The 6,000-nt window shown below is 39.4% G+C and overlaps 1 protein-coding gene across 1 annotated transcript in view; it reads left to right on the top strand.

The window, feature by feature from the left end:
* Window positions 1–6,000, top strand: part of LOC104927904 (CUB and sushi domain-containing protein 1) — a 294,884-nt gene that overhangs the window by 199,681 nt on the left and 89,203 nt on the right. The gene's annotated exons all lie outside the window — the stretch shown is intronic.

The raw sequence follows: 6,000 nt of genomic DNA, 5'->3' as shown, positions 1-6,000 counted from the left end.
ACGGCTTGACTCCACCTTCTGAACCATCTTCCTAACTAGCTTGGAAAGCTGTTTTTTTTTAAAATAGAATTAAATTTTAAAATGCTCTTCGCAAGCCGTGTATTACATCATACCTCATGCCCATGCTCATGGAATACAGGATACAAAAAATAAAAGGAATAAATGTTGCTCTGCCACTCCTGGTGCTTGAAAATTCCACATAAAGGTACCCCTTTATGGAAGTTTCAATACTGCTACACTATAAAATGCCCAATACATGTTCTCTGCTTCTGCATCTTCTGCTCTGACAAGACACACCACCACACACAAACACACTCCAGCTGGCTAACACGATAGGACCGTTAACCAAGTGGAGTGAGAGTGTTATTAATCAATACATACATGCACTTACATACAAAATAGGATATAAGATGCAAAAGAGATCATGACAATTTTGTCTAATAAGATTTCATTGTTTTTGACTATACATTATCGCGTATTGGTTCAAGAAGAAAAAAATCAACACTTTTTTATGAAGTAAACACATCTTAAACATGTAAATGAAGCAGGTTTTTGAATTAAACATGCATCACTGCTGTCATGTGCACACACACTCACAAATAGCACAAATATTGCTAACCTAACTCTCAATGTTTTTGTTGTTTATTTATCCCCAGTTTCAACATGGAGCCAAGTTACGACTCCTGCACATCTACGAGGGTGAAGACTCTAATGGGGCCTACTAGCAAGTCCCAAGGCAACCAGGCCCCAGAGCGAATAGAGAGCAGTGGTAACAGTCTCTTCCTAGCGTTCAGATCTGATGCCTCACTGGGCAGTCTGGTTTGCCATCGAATATAGAGGTAATTAACCACCAAAACTTCTCCTTTATAATGCCCTCATACATTTTCCTGCAAGGTCACATTTAAGGTGGAGGTTTTCTTGGATAATGAGCAAAGTTTAAAAACAGTCTAATTTGCAAACTATTGATAGTCATTTTCAAGGGTGTTTACAACGGCCATCTCTCTCCTCGTGCATAAGTATGGCATGTAATAGAAAAATCCCACAGATTTAATGCTATCGTGTAATTAAAGTTTTTCTCAGGGTGTGCAAAATAAACATTTGTGCAATCAAGATAAGTACATTTTTTTTTTATTTTCTGAGTGTAGTGATATTGACGAATCCCACTGCTGAACTGTGCCTATGAGCTCTCCTCCACTTTCATAGTATGTCTTAGAGGCCAGTCCCAGATTCAGTCCAGGACCTGACTATGTATAAGCTGCTTGTCTAGTAAATGAGCCGTGCGATACATGCAGATGTATCGCAAAGTCAATAAAATTTACAGTGCACATTTGTGCATTTTTGTACTAAATTTGGCATGTATTTGATACATACCTTGAATGGGTGTTGTTTACACAAAACAAAAAAAAAAAAACATCATTACAACGTCAATAAAATGTCTGTGTTTCTGGAGTGTAGTGATTAAAATATCGATACAGGAGTGTTTTCTTAATTCTTTAAGCTGCCTACTCTATAATTTCCACCCTTACTGTAAGTCAGAAGTGTTCTCACTTGAAGAAACTGCTTGTTCCATGTCAGCACATGAGTTGTTACGTCCACAGATGTGTGACTCATCCTAGTTTTACAGATGTTGCTTGACTGGGGTAATTAAACAGCGGGAGTCAATGTGGAACTGATGACGATTGTTTTGTTGACTGACTAGAGACTAGATCTGCTCTGTCAAGTTTTATAAACTATTTTTTTTTTCTCTTGTTTCTCTTTCCTACTCCATTTATCTCTAATTAAAAAAAGATTATCTCCTTCTGTGTTGTCTGTCTCCTCACGCTACCTTGCCATCTGTACTTTTGTCATAATTTACTACCTTTCATCTTGCCATCTCCAAACACAACCAATCATCTTCCTGTTTCACTCCATTTTGCCCCCCACCCTCTCTCTCTCTCTCTCTCTGTCTGTCAGTTTCCCTCTGTCAAGCCCAATATCTCATGTTAGGCCGATCACAGTAAAAGAAACAAGCTGGCCCAACGCCAAGTCATAAAGACGCAAGACAATTTTTAACCATGGTCAACTCCACGTCTTAAACTCTTTTATTCTTGTCGTTCTCTTTCTTTATCCTCTAACCTTATTTGTCCCTTCCTCTCCCACGGGGTGAAATATATTAGAAGTAATAAAGGATCAATATAGCCTTATTAGGGTCGACAAATAGCAGCCTGTTGACTAAACTTGGCCCAAAATTTACGCCAAAATAGCTGCCATCCTAATGAATCTGGCTTATTGAGCTGTAACTACAACCATTTATATCAATTCTCATGAGAATGACATGGATTACTATAATACCACCACGCGAAGAGTCTTTGTAGTGCCTTTTCCTGAGGAGTTAGTGAATCTTGTATCTTTGTCCAGTAACACCAACTTTCTCCACCCTCCACAGAAAAACCACGAGAGGCTGTTTGACCCTGGGTAACATTATGAACGCAGTCGGACAGTGTATGACTATAAGCTGGGATCCCAGGTCTCCTACAACTGTCACCATGGCTATACAACAGTGGTGGGGATACCATCACCTGTGTCATGGGGAACGATGGAAGCCAGGTGGGACAAGGCTCTCCCAACATGTAAAGTTAGGGGACAACCATCATGAACTGCATCCTACAGACACATGCACCATGGTGATGAAAACTCATGTGGTGGCCACCGTGCAGTGAACTCCAGGTGTCACAAGATGTGGAATTGATGTCTTGTGTTAAGTGTTTTTAATATCTTCACCCTTCATGCATGTATATATATATATATATATATAATATTATATATATATTAGATCTATGATATATATATAAACTTTGTAAAGGTAAGATTTCTATAATAATGAGGTAGTCACTTAGTGCATATAGTGTACCAATATTAATGGACTACTACACCATCATTGTCAAAACTGAATCTTCACTTCACACTGACAACCAAATGGTTAAAGTGCAAAACATTTATTCAGTCTGATTTTAGCCAGAGACCTTTGTTGCATGTCATCCATCTTGTTCTTTTCTCTTGTTGCCCGTGTGCCTGATTTTTTATTCAAGGTTAGAGGTCTGGAACATTTGGTGATAACAAAGTAGTATTTATGCAACTACATTTACACTAGCTGTAGAAATTGTGCACTAGAGAAAACGAGACTGCGGAGCAGATAGTAAACTCTCTAGTAATTTTTTTTTCTTTTTTTGTGGCTTTTGAGCCTTTATTATATTGGACAGCTGAAAAGCGACAGGAAAGGAGGTAAAGAGAGAGAAAGGGGATGACATGCAGCAAAGTGCCGCAGGCTAGACTCAAACTAGGCCCGCTGCGGTAAGAGCTCTTAGTTCATGGGCCACCTCCTTGACCAGGTGAGCTACCAGGATATTCCAATTCTCTGGTATTTTAACACGCGAACTTGGCAGCGATAACAAACGTCCTCTCTTCGACAAATATTTGACCATTGAGATTCTGTCATTTGTTGGGTAGGCATTTGGTTTTCAACTCTGGGATTCAAACACTCAGCTGTCTATTACCATACACTGCTGCGCACGCACACACTGACACACACTGATACACACACTGACTTGCCCCGCACCGCCTCTTTCTGTTTGTTTCTCACAGTACTGTATCATACAGGCTGCATGAGGAGGAGGCTTTCTCTCTCTTTCTCTCTCTCTCTCTCTCTCTCTCTCTCTCTCTGTCTCTATCTTTCTCTCTGTGTGTCTCTCTTTCTCTGTCTCTCTCTCTCTCTGTCTCTCTCTCTCTCTCTCTGTCTCTCTCTTTTTCTGTCTCTCTCTCTCGCTGTGTGATTGTCAGTAGACAGTACAGGGTGGAAAGAGCAAGCGTTCATTGATCATGGTTGGCGTCGGTCTCGGTCTCTCAGACAGATAAAAATGCTCATCACCCATCATGTTGTTAGAAAACATTTAAACTTAATAACATGTCCATAACAGGTGGGTCTGGAGTCCGTCTAGACTTTGAGAAGCTCTATACTGTCAGTTATTTAATAAAGAATCTCACAAAAACAGTATTTGCAAGTCACACCAGAAACTTGAGTTTACCATGGAACTCCATTTAGGTAGCAATACCATGCAAAGTAATGCTGATTGATTTATGATTTCTGTAATGATATTCTGTGTGTGTGTGTTTGTGTGTGTGCGTGCACATCAGAGACAGAGAGTCTGTCAGGGATTGGAAGGCTGAACTGTCTAATTGATTGACAGCACAGAGAGCAGAGGAAGTGACACCTGCCAAACTGCCATTCAGAGTGTAGGATTTTGTGTGTGTGTGTGTGTGTGTGTGTGTGTGTGTCTGTGTGTGTGTCTGTGTGTGTGTGTGTGATCTCGAAAGTGACAGAGACTTGGCCTGGTGCCATGTCGGTAAAAAATTCAAATAAGCCACAGAGCAAGGTGACAGGACAAGGAAGGAATTTTAAAATGAGCACAAAAGACACACACAGACACAGACAATACACACTTACACCTCTTAACACTTTGAAAAAGGCTCCTGTGAAAGCTCTGCTTAATAATGTCAGTGAAGATGGGGGTTTTGGGGGTGGGAGAGAATAAAGATGAGATAATTGCACTCAGATTAGCTGTTTGAGAACAGCAACAAATAACAGGCAGCAAGAAAAAAAAAAGCTCATTAAGTCATTCTCATGTTAATATTCATCAAGTTTATTTGAAGATTATACCTCCACTTATCAACTTTACATGTGTTAGTTACAAATGTGGACATTTCTCTGGAGCACTTCTTTGTCCAGCTGTTATTTAGAACCCAAAGATGTGATAATCTGTGCATAAAACAAAAAAGATCAATTTGTATTAAAAGATAATTAGATAATTAGTAATCAATTAGTCCGTTTTTCGGTCGAAACATTACACCCTAGCCCTAACCTGTGACATTACTCTGATGTCCTTAATGAAGCGTCTTTGCTAACATCTACAGACCTTCTTTGTGATAACAAAAAAATAACAAAACTGACGTTCATTAGCCAATTAGGGGGGCTGAAAGTGATTTAGTGTTATATTGAAATGCTTTCCCCCGCAACAATATATTTATGAACACAAGCCAAGTATTGACATTTTAGTCACATTTGAAGGCAATGGAAGACCACATAATGGTCCTCTGTCAAATGAAAAATGGTCTTGATCTCTAAAACACATTGAACTTAATAAACTTCAGTTGATTTTGACAGAATTTCATCTTAAGGTGTGTTTCTCACAGCTTGTTAATGTGGCAAAACATGAATTGATTGTAGTTTTTTTTTTTTTATTCTAATACACAGAATATCAAGATTATATTCATCACGCTGTCACTGTGGGAATATCACAATGCCTGGACATTTTGCACAGGGGTTTATTGAACGATTCGTAATTTCATAAATTGTCAAGGACTGTTTAAATAGACTGTGTTGTACATAGTGTTCAAGAACATCTTGATTGACTCAGATTTTACCATCATTAGCCTGGCTCTCCATTGGATGATTTGCTGTTTCCTCACAGTAACAGACTTGAGTTTGGTTCCTAACCAAGGCCCTTTCTGCGTCTTAGATACATGGATTGATCTTCCAAGATCACTACCACCTTAGACTATAGGACAATTCACATAATCAAAGCTGAACAATTTAACTAAATCCAGTCATACCCAGGAAATCTTCCTCTTTTCTTTCCCTCAGCTCATATTGCACATTGAATTTTCTCACCACATAGTTAGGGAAGTTTCTCTATCTGTCTGTCTTTGGGCAGCTCCTGGGGCTTTTAGACCAAACTCATTAGACAGGGTGAGACCTCTTTAAATAATACATCTCCACTTACACTCCCTCCTCCCCTGTCCACTTCCCTCTTTTTCCTCTTTCTCTTTCCTTTTCTCTGTAACTACCTCTCTCTCCTTCAATTTTTTTATCCCCTCTCTCTCTCATTCTACCTTCCTTACACCTCCTCTGTCTGTGTCTGATTTACTCTATATTTTTCTCTCTCCATTTCTCTCTGGCTCGCTCTC

The sequence above is a fragment of the Larimichthys crocea genome, chromosome VIII (assembly GCF_000972845.2).
Source record: "Larimichthys crocea isolate SSNF chromosome VIII, L_crocea_2.0, whole genome shotgun sequence".
NCBI lineage: Eukaryota > Metazoa > Chordata > Actinopteri > Sciaenidae > Larimichthys > Larimichthys crocea.
This window is presented reverse-complemented; position numbering and strand designations above follow the sequence as displayed.